Here is an 18,399-nt window from a genome sequence, read left to right as displayed (position 1 = left end):
GCATTATTTTGAAAAAAAACAGGGGAGTTTTCCCTGATGCCCAGGCCAACATGTATCCCTCAACACAACCAAAGTAGATTAGCTGGTTATTATCGCACTGCTGTTTATAGAACCTTGCTTTCTGCAAGTTGGCTGCCGCATTTCCTACATTACAACAGTGATTACACTTAATAGTACTTCATTTGCTACGAAGCACTTTGCAATGCCCTGAGGTTGTAAAATGCAAGTTTTTTTTTCATGTTCTGATATACTGGCTACAAATTCATATATTATCTTTGTCTTTTATATTGTGTTGACTTGTTCTAACACCTTTTAATGATTTTTACATTTATACACCAAAGCTACTTGGTGCCCCCAATTTGCCCACCCTAATGGTCTTTCATAGCACTTGCCACAAATTGGCATACTCTGTAATTTGGTAAAAAATTAGTTCAATATTCTTAATTCTTCAATCTGGATTATTTATGTGCCAAATAAATGGCCCCAACAAAGACTCATGAGGAAACATCACTGACTACTCTTTCCAGTCTGAGAAACTCTGTTTTTACCTCTACCTTTTGCATTCTGCCCTCCTATTATCTCTCAATCCATGGAGATTCCATATGTCGTTAACTTTACCATAAGACCCTTTTGTATTACTGGCATTTATGTATTATTTCCAGAGGTAGTGAACAGCAAATGTAATATGTAGCAGGGGAGACAGGGATGTAGTGGTAATGTTGCTGGACTAGTAATCCAGAGGCCCAGGCTAATGTTCTGGAGACCTGGGTTCAAATCCCAACATGGTAGTTGGTAGAAATTAAATTGAATTAATAAATCTGGAATAATAAGCTAGCCTCAGTAATGATGGCCATGACAGCTATCATTGATTGTTGTTAAAGACCTATCTTGTTCACTAATATCCTTTAGGAAAGGAAATCTGCCATCCTTACATGGTCTGGCCCACATGTGACTCCACAGCAATGTGGTTGACTCTTCATGCGCTCTGAAATGGCCTAGCTAGTCACTCAGTTGTATCAAAGTTAAGAAAAAGTCAACAGCAGTTCAAGAAGGCAGGTTACCACCACCTTCTCAAGGGCAGTTAGGGATGGGCCACAAATGCTGGCCTTGCCAGCAGTGCCCACATTCCATAAAAGAATGAAGGGGGAAAAAAAAGCCTAGCTTTATCTTTCTTTTCTGGCCCTCTCTTCTCCCTGTGAGCTCCACCACAGTAAGTCAGCACCTGGGGCAGGATTTTCATGGTCCTGATTGGGACCAAATGGAGGTGTGGCCGAAGAAAATGGCCGCTGAGTGGGTCTGCTGGCGGTCCTGTCTTTGTTCCCACCCTCGGCCATTTTCAGGAGGGTGGGGGAGGGGATGGGCCTCAGAACCTGCCCGTTCCAATGCAGAATTAAGTTGACAGCCCCTCTTTAAAATTTTCATGGAGGCGGCCAGATTTTAGCAGTGTGAAGGCATGAACCACAGATTGGAAGCGGGAAAAGTTTGAAAGGTAACTAAAATGGTTTTTGCCTCCTTTACAGTTCATCATTAAATGCTGTAGGACGAGTTGCATTTATGTTCCTTAAGGTGAGTTATGTCAGTGCTGCGATTAGAAGATACCCCTAAAAAAAAAGGCGTTTGCCAAATTATTACTTCTGTCAAATGACAACCTGTCAAAAAAGGTTCCATCTAATTTTTAAAAAGGTAGAGTACATTTCACACTATGAAAAGGGGTACTTTACTATGATAACAAAGTGTAGAGGTTTCATCTTTTCCCATTGCTTTTGTGTAATCCGTCTAGACATCTGCTGAGATAGCAGTTTTGAAGCCTGTTTCTTTACTCGGGTAGTCTTATGGGCTATTCCAAAGCTTCTGATGGTTTTAAAGGGCTTGTGAGTTTTGTTCATAAAATTGGATAATGGATGAGGGTGAGGGGGTAGGCTGATGGAGGGTTTGAACTAGTCAGAGGGTTCAACTGTAAATTGGCAAGCCTCTGGTTACCTCGGAAGCACCAGAACAAGGCTTTTTGGGAACAGGGACTTTTAACTTGCCACTCTGGCCTTGGCCAGCCTCCATTTCCGACGACCGGCTCACCTTTATGGCCACTTAGGGCTAGGACTCCTGAAAATCCCCCTACTGGCAGTCTTGAGACAGAGGCAAGAGCATGATGGCGGGATTAGTCCCGTCTCCCAAGTCCTGCCTCCGACATGAAAATCCAGCCCCTGGAATTGAATCTGCTTTCTTGTTCATATGTATGACTCAGTACAAACCTATGCACTAATGTGGGGAATCGAAAGCTCATAATTAGAGCGATTGATCTCATGTGTCAGACATAAGCCCTTTTTTTTGGGCTCTTACTTTTGCAAGAGATGTCCTGCCAAGTAGAGAATATATATAGGATGGGATTGTAGGTTTACAAATAGTCTGTTTACTTTAGCAGTAAGATGATCAATTTAGTAACACTAGAGAAAACTTCACCAGAATGTTACCTACTCATATCCTCTGCAAAGCTGCCAGATTCTCATCAGCTAAATCCATTCAGTTCCTTGGTTTGGTAATTGTTATCAGACCTTTGATGGGTCCAACAAGTGCCAAAGTAAGAATAGGATTAGAAGTGTGAAAGCTCAGTTTTCCTTGGCAGCTCTACTGTTCTCCCAAGCCTCTACCTGTCTAATTGTGGAGTATCTGGCAGACAGATTGCAGAGAAACTCTACCTTTTCCTCTTGGGCTCAGTGTACCCATTAGACTCCTGGTTTAGATAAGATGCCGTCCGCCATAAGTGTCCTATAGGTATGGCCAGGCCATCCTGCAAGTTCATAAATAGAATTATAATCCCAGCTTCTTTGTTAGTCCAGAAACATGAGAGTTATTGCATATGACTCTTCAAATACTTGTATTAACATGTGGATAAAGTTCTACACATATATTTCATTGGCTATAAAAGTGTCTCGCCTGGATAGAGTGGTTATCAGGAACTCTCGTTTCAGAAATTCAACAGGGAGTTGACTTATCTGCTGAACACAGGTTGCTGAAGTATTAAAATTCTGTGGAAAGGTTTGGTTTTGCCCTTCAGCATCGAGCACACATTACCTTTGCCTATTGTGTTCTTGACAACCAGCAAGGTAAGTTTTGTAAGACATTTGTCTGCATTTCAATTGTTGGGGAATATCAGAGTGCCATGTAATAGATTGATAAAAGATCTCAGGTCCAGGCAAAGAGAAAAAAAACTATTGTAAATGCTGAAAAGGCTGAAATGCAAACAAAATATCACATCTGGCAATATTCTAAATGAGAAAAATACGGGTTACTGCAAGGGTGTTTAAACTCATTTTAAATGGAATGCCTGATCAGACATACCGGTACTTGGCATGGGTCACATTCCTCAAAAGTTAGTTGGGCACACTGGGGCAGAAATTATAGCTTTGCCTATTTTTAAAATTGCAAACTAGGCGTAATGCACACCAGTTTCTAGACGCAAGATCCTGCACCTAATCTGCCCTGGTGATATGGTCACTCCATATTGGCCCTGACTGTATTTAGGCATCCCTGAAAGTAGATTGAAATCCCAGATTCTAGCAGATGTTCTGTGCTGTCATAGCTACTGTGGCATAGACTCTGTCTGAGATGGCTGTTGAGCAGATTCTGAAACTTTTTGTGGAGGCAACAAAGAAAATGAGGAAACACATGCAGTAAAATTTGGAAAATTGCGCACTCCTACCAAATGCTGCCATACCCTCAATTACATATCCACTGGTATGGGCGTTTAAAGGGGATTGGGGGAATGACTCCTGGGGAAATTAAAAGTTGTGCAATCTGCTTAATTGTGGAACACTTTTTACTTAATGGTTGATAGGAAAAATAAATGACATCTAAGTTTACCCGGTACAGGCACTATAGGCTTAAATGACCACCTCCTTTGCTGTATTATTCTAGGGCTTCATGATATTCACCAAAATTTGTTGCTTTCCTAAACTTATCTGAACTGACCTGGAATACAAGCTGTGAGGAGGACACAAAGAGACTGCAACGAGATATAGACAGGTTAAATACATGGGCAACAAGATGGCAAATGGACTATAATGTAGGGAAGTGTGAGGTTATTCACTTTGGTCATAAGAATAGAAAAGCAGAATATTTGTTAAAAGGCATAAAACTTGTAAATGTTGAGGCAGAACTTTCAGGTTGGTGGGTGGCTGTGATCGGCGGGCCCGGTAATGGGTCGCTGACCACGATTGGCCCCCGACCGCGATTTCACACTGGCTGGCCAATTAACAGCCAGCATGAAAGGCATGCTGAAAGGCTCAGCACTACCAGGGTGGGGGCGGGGGCGGGAGGAGGTCGAGTGCTGAAGTCAGCATGGGCGTGGGGGAGCACGGAAGGAAAGCTCCCTGAAGGCAGAGAGCTGCCTCAAAGAGCCGACGAATTTAAAATCAATAAAAACAGAATTTAAGTTCGGGAAAAAATGTCCACACGTCAGAATGAGACACCTCAACATACGGATGATGAAAATTTTTTGAAAACATTTCAATCTTTTTAAAATTAATCCTGCTCCTGGATGAGGTTTCCTCAAAAGTGCAAAGGCTGCTTGGCTGATTTGCCTGACTGCCAACTGTAAGGTTGGACATGCAGTGAAAAAACGTCAATTGCTACTTTAATGGCCTTAATAGGCCTCTTAATTATCGGCGGGTGCGCTGCCGACTCTTGCACGCACCTGCCGACCAAAATATTGCACAAGTACGCGATGACGTTGGGACGCTTGCCCGACTTCATCGTGGGCTGTTTCACACTTGAGTGTGTCGGGCACACCCCTGCACACTGAGTGAAAAATTCTACACTTGGTATTTAGTGGAGTTTGGGTGTACTCGTACAAGGAACACAAAGTTAGCATGCAGGTACAGCAAGCAATTATGAAGACAAATGGCATGTTGCGCCCAGATATTTGTCCCTGGATCGGGATTGCTAAGTCGGGAAATTTCCCAGATAGACTAGGTGTTTCTGGATTAGGGAATAAGGGTTTCAAAAAAGGGGGTTAAGGGATAAGGAGATGGTCATTTAGGGCCGAGATGAGAAGAAATCTCTTCACCCAAAGGTTTGTGAATCTTTGGAATTCCCTACCCAAGAAGGTTGTGGATGCTCCACTATTGAGCATGTTTAAGGTTGAGATGACATATTTTGGTTACTTAGGGAATCAAGCGATATGAGGAGTGGGTGGGAAAGTGGTGTTGAAGCCACGATCATATTGAATGATAGAGCAGCCTATATGGGCCATAAAGCCCATTCCTGCTCCTATTTTTTATGCTCTTATGTTTTTAGTGATGTCCCTCCCCTTGCATTGGCTTTTTTTCTCTCTAAGTATTCTCACAAAGTTCAGCTGCTCTGCTCCCCTCTAACTCTGTACTTCATTTCAGTGAAACATCTCTCTCCTCAAATCCTCTCCCTCAGTTCATGGGATGCTTTGTACACTTCCCTTTCAGTACACGAGGTGCTTCATACTCTTCCACCTCCATCAATTCATGAGGTCAAAAGTCAACTGAAGGATCCAAGCTTTGAACATAAAGCAGAAGGCAAACCTAAAGCCTAATGTTGTTGGCTGACTCTTGATTCAAGGATGATATCTACTCAGGGTTGCGAGTTTCTTCAAGGGATCTTCACATGACCAACATGGCCAATTCTCGACTCGCACATCTTTGGACACATGGGGCTAAATGTTCCATGAGGTTGTGGGATCCGGAGTTCAGGGTTTGGTTCCTTTATCTCTCTGCTGCCGCATTGCCTCATCATTAAGACACTGTGATTCAAAGCATGATGCACCTTGATGGACAAGTTGTCACCATTTTGAACGATTGGTAACGAATTAAGAAAACAGGAGCTGGTGGGGGAGACGCTTTTCAGCCATCTGGACACACTGTCCAGTCTTTCGTAGGTGATCTTGCAGGAGTTTTGCCTGAATGCTGGTGGAGCTGGTTTCAAGAAGGACACTAGTGTTTGTTCGATGGTCCTCCTTCAGAGGCTGCAGAAGAGGCATTGCTGATGGAATTTCTCTCAAGCTGTGTGTGTGTGTGTGTGTGTGTGTGTCCAAGTGGTTATGGTACTGGTTTTGTAACCCCAAGATCAAGAGTTCAAATCTCACAATGGCAAACTATGAAACAATGTAACTTCATCTGAAACAGATGGAAACAGGTTTGTACTCGAAAGAATTACAGCATATACAGAGCCAGAGAAATGTGAAGAAGGAGGTTGTGGCATGTCTTTGTAATGTGGCGTGGGTAAGATTATTTTGCAGAATTGTTTAGCCACCAGTTAGAAATGCTGTTTTTTTGGTGTGCAGAATGGGACGTTTGGGGAGCCAATAGGTTGTATATTGTAAATTTTTGAGGGGTTTTATTGGTTGTATAATTGAATATTTCTTAATCAGGAATTCAATGGATTTTTTTTACAATAGAGATTTTTGGTTTATGACTCTTTTTTGATGGGGCATTTCAACCAATCAGCACTTTGTATACTACAGATATGCACCATATGCAAAATGTTTCATTTTATGTCGATATTATTTGATATTTTTGGAGTTTTATCCTTGAGTTTAAATCTGTATTTGTACCTTCTGGAAATCCAATATATTATCATATTACATACACTGCGGTTTCTCCCATGGATCTGTGGGATCTGATAAGAAGAATGTTGTTCAAGATTGTGACGTCAGACCAGGGTTCCACATGACAGGGTTACCTGACAAAAAGTTGAGCATTAACTCAGGGTATAGCAACCTTGTGTTGCACAACATGTCTAATATTATACAATAATGCTGGTTTCTGTAGCTGTAACAGTATAATAGTTATGTAAAACTTGTATTAAACATGCCAATTTACTTTTATATTTAAGGACTGGTTTCAGTTATGTACTGCTGAAATCCTCAATTTATTAATGCAATACTAGACTTGTTTTAAAGAGACACTTGCATATATAATGCATCTGATCACAGCTTTCAGAAAGGTTTCAAAAGCTCTCAACGCACAATTAGTTGCTTTGAAATGCAGTTACTGTTAAGTAAGCAAGTCCAGTAGCAGTTATGTACCAGGCAAGATCCCATAAACAACAAATAGGGAAGATGAATGAGCATTCTGCTATTTTTGGTGGTTTTATTCCAGTGAAACAAACCCTTGCATATATTCCTCTACCTCCTTAAGGTACCATGACTTAATAGGGCATTGATGACCATGGACATCCATTGGATTGGTCCATGATTATGCTTGGCAAAGTACTGCAGTGATTTGCCATTGCCTTCTTCAGTATGGCTGACCAGGAAATTCTCCCACTCTTACCCACTGCCATCAGGCATATTGGAAGGATTTACAGGCTGATAATCAAGATGACATTAGTCGTCTCAATTTCTCTGCTCCTCTCACCCATTCTAATCTGTCTCTCTCGGAACTTACTGCACTCCGTTCTCTCAGGTCCAACCCTAACATTGTCATCAAACCTGCTGACAAGGGTGGTGCTGTTGTTGTCTGGCGCACTGACCTCTACCTTGCGGAGGCTGAGCGTCAACTCGCAGACACTTCCTCCTACCTCTCCCTGGACCATGACACTGAACATCAAGCCATTGTTTCCAGGACTGTCACTGACCTCATCTCTTCTGGGGATCTTCCTCCCACAGCTTCCAACCTGACAGTCACCCAACCTCGGACGGCCCGCTTCTACCTCCTACCCAAAATCCACAAACAGAACTGTCCCGGTAGACCCATCATGTCAGCTTGCTCCTGCCCCACAGAACTCATTTCTCGTTATCTTGACTCCCTTCTCTCTCCCCTTGTCCAATCCCTTCCCACCTACATCCGTGATTCCTCTGACACCTTACGTCACATCAACAATTTTCAGTTCCCTGGCTCCAACCGCTTCCTCTTCACCATGGACGTCCAATCCGTCTACACCTCCAGCCCCCACCAGGATGGTCTGAGGGCCCTTAGCTTCTTCCTCGAACAGAGGCCCGAACAATCCCCATCCACCACTACTCTCCTCCGTCTGGCTGAACTTGTACTCACACTGAACAATTTCTCCTTCAACTCCTCTCACTTCCTCCAAATAAAAGGTGTGGCTATGGGTACCCACATGGGTCCCAGCTATGCCTGTCTCTTTATGGGGTATGTGGAACATTCCTTCTTCCAGTCCTACTCCGACCCCCTTCCACAACTCTTTCTCCGGTACATCGATGATTACTTCGGTGCTGCTTCATGCTCTCGTCGGGACTTGGAAAAATTTATTAATTTTGCTTCCAGTCTCCACCCCTCCATCATTTTCACGTGGTCCATCTCTGACACTTCCCTTCCCTTCCTTGACCTCTCTGTCTCAATCTCTGGTGATAGACTGTCCACCAATATTCATTACAAACCTACCGACTCCCACAGCTACATTTGACTACAGCTCCTCACACCCCGCTACCTGTAAGGACTCCATCCCATTCTCTCAGTTCCTTCGCCTCCGTTGCATCTGTTCTGATGATGCTACCTTCAAAAACAGTTCCTTTGACATGTCCTCCTTCTTCCTTAACCGAGGTTTTCCACCCACGGTGGTTGACAGGGCCCTCAACCGTGTCCGGCCCATCTCCCACGCATCCGCCCTCATGCCTTCTCCTCCCTCCCAGAAACGTGATAGGGTCCCCCTTGTCCTCACTTATCACCCCACCAGCCTCCGCATTCAAAGGATCATCCTCCGCCATTTCTGCCAACTCCAGCATGATGCCACTACCAAACACATCTTCCCTTCACATCCTGTCGGCATTCCGTAGGGATCGTTCCCTCCTGGACACCCTGGTCCACTCCTCCATCACCCCCCTACTCCTCAACCCCCACCTATGGCACCTCCCCATGCCCACGCAAAAGATGTAACACCTGCCCCTTCACTTCCTCTCTCCTCACTGTCCAAGGGCTCAAACGCTCCTTTCAAGTGAAGCAGCATTTCACTTGCATTTCCCTCAACTTAGTCTACTGTATTCGTTGCTCCCAATGCGGTCTCCTCTACATTGGAGAGACCAAACGTAAACTGGGCGACCGCTTTGCAGAACACCTGCGGTCTGTCTGCAAGAATGACCCAAACCTCCCTGTCGCTTGCCATTTTAACACTCCACCCTGCTCTCTTGCCCATATGTCTGTCCTTGGCTTGCTGCATTGTTCCAGTGAAGCCCAACGCAAACTGGAGGAACAGCACCTCATCTTCCAACTAGGCACTTTACAGCCTTCCAGACTGAATATTGAATTCAACAACTTTAGGTCTTGAACTCCCTCCTCCATCCCCACCCACCTTCTGTTTCTTCCCCCTTCCTTTTGTTTCTTCCAATAAATTATATAGATTTTTCTTTTCCCACCTAGTTCCATTATTTTTAAATATTTTTAAATCTTTTATGCTCCCCCCACCCCCACTAGAGCTATACCTTGAGTGCCCTACCATCCATTCTTAATTAGCACATTCGTTTAGATAATATCACCAACTTCAACACCTATGTGTTCTTTTGTTCTGTTGTTTGTGACATCTTTTGATGATCTGCTTCTATCACTGCTTGCTTGTCCCTACAACCACACCACCTCCCTCCACTTCTCTCCCCCCACCCGCCCGCCCCACCTTAAACCTGCTTATATTTCACCCCTCTCCTAGTATTCACTCGGTTCTTTTGAAGGGTCATGAGGACCCGAAACGTCAACTCTTTTCTTCTCCGCCGATGCTGCCAGACCTGCTAAGTTTTTCCAGGTAATTCTGTTTTTGTTTTGGATTTCCAGCATCCGCAGTTTTTTGTTTTTATCTGATAATCAACCTGTTTGTTTATGAACGCACCTTCTGTGGCTATCAAGTCCTGAAGTGCGACTTGAACCTTGAGCTTCTGTCTCAGAGGTAGGGACACTACTACTGTGCCATATGACCTCTGCCTTTACATACATTAAAGTAGTGTTATGCATGTTTACTGCTGGGTATATTTAAATACTATCCACATCCCTACTAGTCGTTATCAGCAGATGAATTGTGGTTGTCATGCTATATAGTGTACCCACCCATTTAAATTTGAGGCCTTTATGTTTGCAATATGTCAATAAACCTGGCGGTGTTTCAAAGCTTATCATGTTGGGAACTAAGTTAATTTAATACAGCTTTGAGCTCCATTTCCTTTGACATTAATTATTTTTCTCTAGTAATGCATTTTCTGCGGGAATTACATCTGACATGAAAAAAAGGAGTGTGCTTCTCCTCAGATGTCTCTTTTTTGAAATGCCTGTGTTCAAAGGTGCAATTATATACAGTCAGTCTGCTTGATCTGTCAGTTCAATAATGTGGATTGGTTTTTATATCAATCAGTGACTTCCTGTCATCAGACTACACAGACACTTTCATAGCAGCGGTTTGCTTTGAGAACTTCTATGTATTTCAATGTTGTTCAGTTTTTTTACACCTTCTTTTGTTTAACAAATAATCAGAAATAGATTTAATTTACAGAGCATTTGGAATATACTTTAAGATATATTTCTTATAGTTTTAAAATACAATAACTCCTTAAAGTGATTATTTTCAAACACACACAAGATCAGAAAGTATGGAACCAAAGCTTCCCGTTTATCCTGGCAGTGAATGAGTAGACTTTACAGTGTGCAGAGCATAGGCTTCCATTCATGCCAGTTCCTGTCATCTGAGATTAAGCCAAAATTGGGGCAACTGAAGATTTCGACCTGGATCTCATTACTTTAGTGCCTTTCCCGTATATCTATAAGATTGAAATAAAGTGGGAAATTAAATCCATGATCCATGGATACTTTATATCATGATCGCTTGTTCGTGACTACTTGAGACACCAAGAGTGCAGCAGTATAAGCTAAATGTCCATATGTGAGGAGATCTATTTCAATAGATTCAATTAAAGTTGCATGTACTTACCAACACATTGATCAATACTATGTAGTGATGTTATGGATGGCAACAACTTGCCTCTTCCCACCTGGCTGTACTTCCCATTATTTGTCTTGCCTAAACTATTGCAGTGGCATTGTAGCCCTTATCATTATATCAAGCATTGGTTTCTCCCTCTACATCTCTGGCAACCTTTCTTCTAAGTTCGTTCATCTCGTTCCATCACTCTTACCTCTCCTTTAAAATTCTTGCTGCCTATTGATAAGCTCAGCTCCCCCATTTCTTCTGAATTTCTCCCCAGTAACCTCCCTTGGCTTCTACACTCAGCAGCTCCTTGTCATCCGAGATTTCAATGTTAAACTTGGTCTTCTTGCTTCCTCTTCTCTAAATTCACTATCCTCCTGACCTTTGTAAATCCCTCGTTCCATATAAACTCTCTGACCCATATTCACAACCACCCTCTCGATCTTATCAATTCCTGTGGTCTCTCAACTCCCATGGTCTCTATCACTGACTGAGCTATCTCTGATCACTTCCTTTTGTATTGTTTACCGTATACAGCACCCTACCCTCTTCTAACCTAGCTTCTCTCCCATCTCCCTCTCTGAGATCATCTTATGCGTGCTTCCCATCTCCTGCATCCTTGACTCCATTTCCATTAAACTGTTGACTACCCAACTTCCTTTCCTGATTTGCATCCTGGCTTGCATTGCAATCTCTTCCTTTTCCTGGGGTACTCATCCTCTTCCTTTCCATTATGGCCTTCTGTAAAACAAATTCTAATATTGAGTGTTTACATCCCAGGGTATTAGGAGAAACAGTTGAGGAAACTGCAGATACGTTAAGTCATAATTTTCCAAATCTCTCTAGATTCAGGAATTGTACCTATTAGAAAACTGCAAATTTCACTCTATTATTTTAGAAGGGAGAAGTCTGGTGACTACAGACCTATTATTTAAACCTCATTTGTGAGGAAATCACTGGAATTTACCATCAGGTAGAGTGACTAATAGAACTTAGCATGTATTAGCTGATCAGCATAGATTTCTAATAGGTAGGCCATCTCCAGTTAATCTAGTTGAATTTTTTGCATGTCATGGTGGATTGGAAAGTGCGCATGACAGTTGTCCATGTGCACTTTCAGAAGGCATTTGATAAGGTTTTGTAAAAGATTTTTTAGTAATAAAAACGAAAGCACATTGAATTGAAGGTAGCCCTTTGAGGTCGATTGATAATTAGTTGAGGTAGGAGACAGAGTAGGGATAAAGGGAACATTCCCTAGTTGCTAGTGTATGACAAGTGTTGTTCCCAGGGATTTGTACTGATGCCCAAGAAGATAAAGATAGAGAAATGTAGAGCTTTGGGTTGGATGGAGCGGTGTTGTAGGGCGGGAAGAAGTTACAAAGATAGGGAGGGGCAAAGCCATGAAAGGATTTAAACACAAAGATCATAATTCTAACTAGAAGGCACTGGGGGACCAGTAGCCAATGTAAGTTGATGAGGACAGTGGCCTTGGATACATGGAAAGAAGTTCGGGATAAGACTGCCCCAAGTAACCCACTTTTTAAAAGAATATGACTTAGAAATCGATGTGGTTTTAAGATAAGAACATAAGAACATAAGAACTAGGAGCAGGATTAGGTAATTCAGCCTTTCGAGCCTGCCCCACCATTCAATACGATCATGGCTGATCTAATTTTGGCCTCAACTCTAATTTCCCACCCTCTGCCCATAACCTTTCAACCCGTTACTGATTAAAAATCTGTCTATCTCCTCTTTAAATTTATTCAGCATCCCGGCATCCACTGCATTCTGAAGCAGTGAATTCCACAGATTCATGACCGTTTGAGAAAAGTAATTCCTCCTCATATCTGATTTAAATCTACCACCCCTTAGCCTAAAGCTATGGCCTCTCATTCTAGAATGCCCCACAGGGGAAATATCCGCTCCACGTCTACTTTGTCTATCCTCTTTAGCATCTTATATACCTCAATTAGATCTTCTCTCATCCTTCTAAACTCCAGTGGGTATAGGCCTAAACTGCTCAATCTCTACTCATAAGACAAGTCCCGCATCTCTGGAATCAATCTAGGGAACCTCCTCTGAACTGCCTCCAATGCAACTACATCCTTCCTCAAGTGAGGGAACCAAAACTGTGCACAGTACTCCAGGTGCGGTCTCACCAATGCCTTGTACAGTTACAACAACACTTCCCTAGTTTTATACTCTATTCCTTTAGCAATGAATGCAAAAATTTCATTTGCCTTCCTTATTACCTGCTGTACCTACATACTAGCTTTCATCGATTCATGCACGAGGACACCCAGATCCCTCTGCACTGAAGCATTCTGAAGTTTCTCTCCATTTAAATAATAAGTCGCTTTTTTATTCTTCCGACCAAAATGGATAACCTTACACTTATCCACGTTAAACTCCATCTGCCAAATTTTGGCCCATTTACCTAACCTGTCCATATTCATTTGTAAATTTCTTATTTCTTCATTGCAACTTACTTTCCTACCTATTTTGGTGCCATCTGCAAATTTTGCTATAGTACCTTCTATCCTTGAACCCAAGTCATTAATATAAATTGTAAATAGTTGGGGCCCAAGGACTAAACCCTGTGGCATTCCACTAGTTACAGCTTGCCATCCAGAAAAAGACCGATTTGTCCCGACTCTCTGCTTTCTGTTGGTTAGCCAATCCTCTATCCGAGCTAATATATTACCCCTAACTCCGTGTGATCTTATCTTGTATATTAATCTTTTGTGCAGCACCTTATCAAAGATCTTCTGGCAGTCCAGATGTACTACATCTACAGGATCCCCATTATCCACTTTGCTTGTCACATCTTCAAAGAACTCTAGCAAATTAGTCAAACACGATTTACTCTTCATAAAACCATGCTGACTGATGGATTACATTTTGACTTTCCAAATGCCCCATTACTACTTCCTTAATAGTGGATTCCAACAATTTCCCAACGACAGACGTTAAACTAACTGGCCTATACTTTCCTACTTTCTGCCTCCCCCTCTTTTTGAATAAGGGCGTTATATTAGCATTTTACAATCCACTGGAATCTTTCCAGAATCCAGGGAATTTTGGAATATTATAGCCAATGCATCCACTATTATAGCCGATGCATCCACTTTTTAATAATTTGATTCTGTTTCATAAACAGAATGTATCTTCTGGGTTGGAGAGGAACTTGGAGTGGCAAAGGAAGGATTCAGTTGTCACGGTCCACGTAGGCACCAACGATATAGGTAGGACTAGGAAAGAGGTTCTGCTGAGGGACTACGAGCAACTCGGTGCTAAATTAAAAAGCAGAACCACAAAGATAATAACCTCCGGATTACTACCTGAGCCTCATGCATCTGCTAAATTAGATTAGAGAGGTAAATGCATGGCTCAAAGATTGGTGTGGGAGAACTGAGTTCCGATTCATGAGGCACAGGCACCAGCACTGGAGAAGGAGAGAGCTGGTCTGTTGGGATGGGCTTCATTTGAACCATGTTGGGACCAGTGTCCTTGTGAATCATATAATTAGGGTTGTAGATAGGATTTTAACCTAATTAGTTGGAGGGCAAGTTTCAATTAAAGGGAAGTTTAAAAAATAAAGAAATGAGAGAGCAGAGGTGCAGAGTAGTGAAAAGGTGAACAATAATCAAAGTGTGACAGGAAGGGACAGAAAATATAAGCAGAATAGTGCAGCAGAAATTAGAACCAGAATGAGTAATAATGGTTAAAAAGTCAAAGCTTAAGGCTCTTTATCTGAATGCACACAGCATTTGTAACAAGATAGATGAGTTGACAGTAAATTAATGTGACTTGATAGCTATTACAGAGACATGGTTGCAGGGAGACCAAGTCTGGGAACTCAACATTCAAGGGTATTCGATGTTTCGGAAAAATAGGCAGAAAGGGAAAGGAGGTGGAGTAGCTTTGTTAATAAAGGAAGGTATCAGTGCAGTGGTGAGTAGTGATATATGTGCAATAGTTCATGATGTGGAATCAGTTTGGGTGGAAATAAGGAATAGCAAGGGAAAGAAGTCATGGGTAGGAGTCGTCTATCAGCCCCCGGAGAGTTGCCTCACTGTAGGATAAAGTATAAATCATGAAATTATGGAGGCACGTAAGGAAGGCGCAACAATTGTCATGGGTGATTTTAATTTGCATGTTGGCTGGACAAATCAGATTGGCAGGGGTAACATGGAAGACAAAATTGTAGAGTGCTTCAGGGATTGTTTCTTACAGCAATATGTTGCAGAACCTAACCAGGAACAGAACAAAAACAAAAATGCCTGGAAAAACTCAGCAGGCCTGACAGCATCTGCGGAGAGGAATACAGTTAACGTTTCGAGTCCGAATGACTCTTCATCAGAACTAAGGAAAAATAGAAAAGAGGTGAAATATAAGCTGGTTTAAGGCGGGGTGGGACAGGTAGAGCTGGATAGAGGGCCAGTGATAGGTGGAGATTGCCAAAAGATGTCATAGAAAAAAGGACAAAGAGGTATAAACGGTGGTGAACAGGAACAGGCTATTTTAGATCCAGTAATGTGTAATGAAGTAGGATTAATAAGAGGTCTTGTGGTTGAGGATCCTCTAAGGGTTAGCAAACACAACATAGTAGAATTTCAAATTCAGTTTCAGGACGAGCAACTCGGGTCTCAAACCAGTGTCCTCAACTTAAATAAGGGCAATTACAGAAATATGAAGAAAGAGTTGTCTGAAGCAGGCTGGGAAAATAGACTAAGGGGAAAGTCAGTGGATAAGCAGTGACAGACATTTAAGCAGATATTTCATAACACTCAGCAAAAATTTATCCCGGCCAAAAAGAAGGACTCGGCGAGAAGGATGAACCACCCATGGTTAACATAGGTGGTCAAGGAGAGTATCCAATCAAAAACTATGGCATACAAAGGGGCAAAAACTAGTGGTAGGCCAGAGGATTGGGAATCTCTTAGGAACCAGCAGCGGATGACTAAAAAGCTAATAAAAATGGAGAAAATTGATTATGAAAGTAAATTGGCAAGAAATATAAAAACAAACACAAGAGCTTCTACGGGTATATAAAAAGAAATAGTGGCTAAAGTGAGCACGGGACCCTTGGAGGATGCGACTGGAGAATTGATAACTGAGAACAGGGAAATGGCAGATAACTTAAACCAATATTTTGCATCGATCTTCATGGTGGAGGACACTATAAACATCCCAAAGATATCCGATAAGGAGCTAATGGGAGGAAAGATCTTGTAACAGTCTCTATCACGAAGGACAAAGTATTTGACAAACTTATTGGACTAAAGGCAGACAAGTCTCCAGGACCTGATGGCCTGCATCCAAGGGTTTTAAAGGAAATGGTTATAGGGATAGTGGAGGCATTGGTCGAAATATTTTCAGAACTCACTGGATTCCAAGAGGGTCCCAACGAATTGGAAAACCGCTAATGTGATGCCCTTGTTCAAGAAGGGAGGGAGACAAAAAACAGGAAACTATAGACCAACAATATCCTAACATCTGTCATTCGGAAAATGCTAGAGTCCGTTGTTAAGGAAGAAATAGCAGGACATTTAGAAAAGCTCAAGGCAATCAAACAGAGTCAACATGGTTTTGTGAAAGGGAAATCATGTTTGACAAATTTGCTAGAGCTCTTTGAGGATATAACAAACAGTTGTTAAAGGGGAACCAGTAGATGTCGCATATTTGGATTTCCAGAAGGCATTTGATAAGGTGCCACATAGAAGGTTATTGCACAACATAGAAGCTCACGGTATTGGGGGTAATGTGTTATCATAGATTCAGGATTGGTTAACACACAGAAGACAGAGAGTTGGGATTAATGGGTCTTTTTCAGGTTGGAAAGACGTAACTAGTGGAGTACCACCAGTCCTTGGGCATCAATTATTTACTATCTATATTAATAGGGTAGAGAATTTTATTTACTATCTATATTAATGATTTGGAGGAGGGGGCAGAGTGTAATGTATCCAACTTTGCTGACAATGCAAAAGTAGGTGGGAAGGCATGTTGTGTTGAGGACATAAGGAATCTGCAAGGGGATATAGTTAGGTTGAGTGAGTGGGCAAAAACTTGGCAGATGGAGTTTAATGTAGGAAAGTGTGAGGTCATGCATTTGGTGGGAAGAATCAAAAGGCAGACTATTATTTAAATAGAGAGAGACTCCAAAAAGTGCAACACAGAGGGATCTGGGTGTTTTTGTGCATGAAACACAAAAAGTTAGTATGCAGGTGCAGCAAGTAATTAAGAAGGCAAATGGAATTTTGGCCCATATTGCAAGGGGGTTGGAGTTTAAAAATAGGGAAGTCTTGTTACAACTGTACAGAGTTTTGGTGAGGCTGCACCTGGAGTACTGTGTACAGTTTTGGTCCCCATATTTAAGAAAGGATATACTGACATTAGAGGCAGTTCAAAAGAGATTCACTAGGCTGATTCCTGGGATGAAAGGGTTGATTTATCAAGAATGGCTTAACAGGTTAGGCCTTTATTCATTAGCGCTTCGAAGAACGAGGGGTGATCTTATTGAAACGTACAAGATTCTGAGGGGCTTGACAGGGTAGATGTTGAGAAGATGTTTCCAGTAGTGGGGGAATCTCGAACTAGGGAACAGAATAAGTTACAGAATAAGGAGGCACTCATTTAAAACTGAGATGCGAAGGAATTTCTTCTCTCAGAGGGTAGTGAATATCTGGAATTCTCTACCCCAGAGAGTTGTGGAGGCTAGATCACTGCAAGTATTTAAAGAGGAAGTAGATAGATTTTTGAAATATCGGGGAGTTGAGGGCTATGAGGAGTTGGCATGAAAGAGGAGTTGAGGCCTGGGGCAGATCAGCCATGATTTTTTTGAATGGCGGGGCAAGATTGAGAGGCCAAATGGCCTACTCCTGCTCCTCTTTCTTATGTTCTTATGTACACCAAGAATATTGAATTTATTTTGTTTAGTGTTGAACTCTCATTTTGAAACCCTCTATGGTGGGGAATAACAATAGCTGATTTCTCCAATAATAAACCCTGTTGTACATGTCAGTGAGGCCAAATTACTTACCAGCAAAAGGCAATTACTGGAATTGAGATTATATGTTCATGTCTTTTATATTAGCGACCTTATCAAATGAAAATCAGGGCCAATTGTTTGCTGATCATTGAAATTGAAATGTGGAGAATTCTGATGACAATCTGCAGCTGCAATCATTGAGCTTGGAGCCAAGTGAAAGATTTTTATGATACTCCACCTTTGTGATCAAAATGTGTAATACAGACCATACTGTGCTCTGCATTACAGATCTATTATACTAAACTGCTTAATGGATGCAGATATGCTATTTTTTTTGTAAGCAACTGTTATATCAAGCTTACAGATTTATATCTTATTGGAATAATGATTTTATAAATAAAAAAAAATCCAAAACACTACAAATGCTGGAAATCTGAAACAAAGGCGGAAAAAGATGGAAACATAGATATCAGTCAACAGTAGTTGACAGAACGGACAAGTTGATGTTCCAGGCTGGG

The 18,399-nt window shown here is 41.9% G+C and overlaps 1 protein-coding gene across 8 annotated transcripts in view; it reads left to right on the top strand.

The window, feature by feature from the left end:
• znf532 (zinc finger protein 532) overlaps positions 1-18,399 on the top strand; it is a 195,147-nt gene that overhangs the window by 64,261 nt on the left and 112,487 nt on the right. For 2 of the 8 annotated variants that reach the window (XM_041185680.1, XM_041185691.1), the window contains one exon: positions 5,454-6,245. The exons of 5 other annotated variants lie outside the window; for them this stretch is intronic. The gene's annotated coding sequence lies outside the window, so the exon portion shown is untranslated. Of the gene's footprint in view, positions 1-3,082; positions 3,102-5,453; positions 6,246-18,399 lie in introns of those variants that run through there. One more of the 8 variants, XM_041185707.1, reaches the window with a different exon arrangement.

The sequence above is a fragment of the Carcharodon carcharias genome, chromosome 1 (assembly GCF_017639515.1).
Source record: "Carcharodon carcharias isolate sCarCar2 chromosome 1, sCarCar2.pri, whole genome shotgun sequence".
NCBI lineage: Eukaryota > Metazoa > Chordata > Chondrichthyes > Lamniformes > Lamnidae > Carcharodon > Carcharodon carcharias.
The sequence above is the reverse complement of the archived record's forward strand: the minus strand, read 5'-3'. Positions and strand labels throughout refer to the sequence as shown.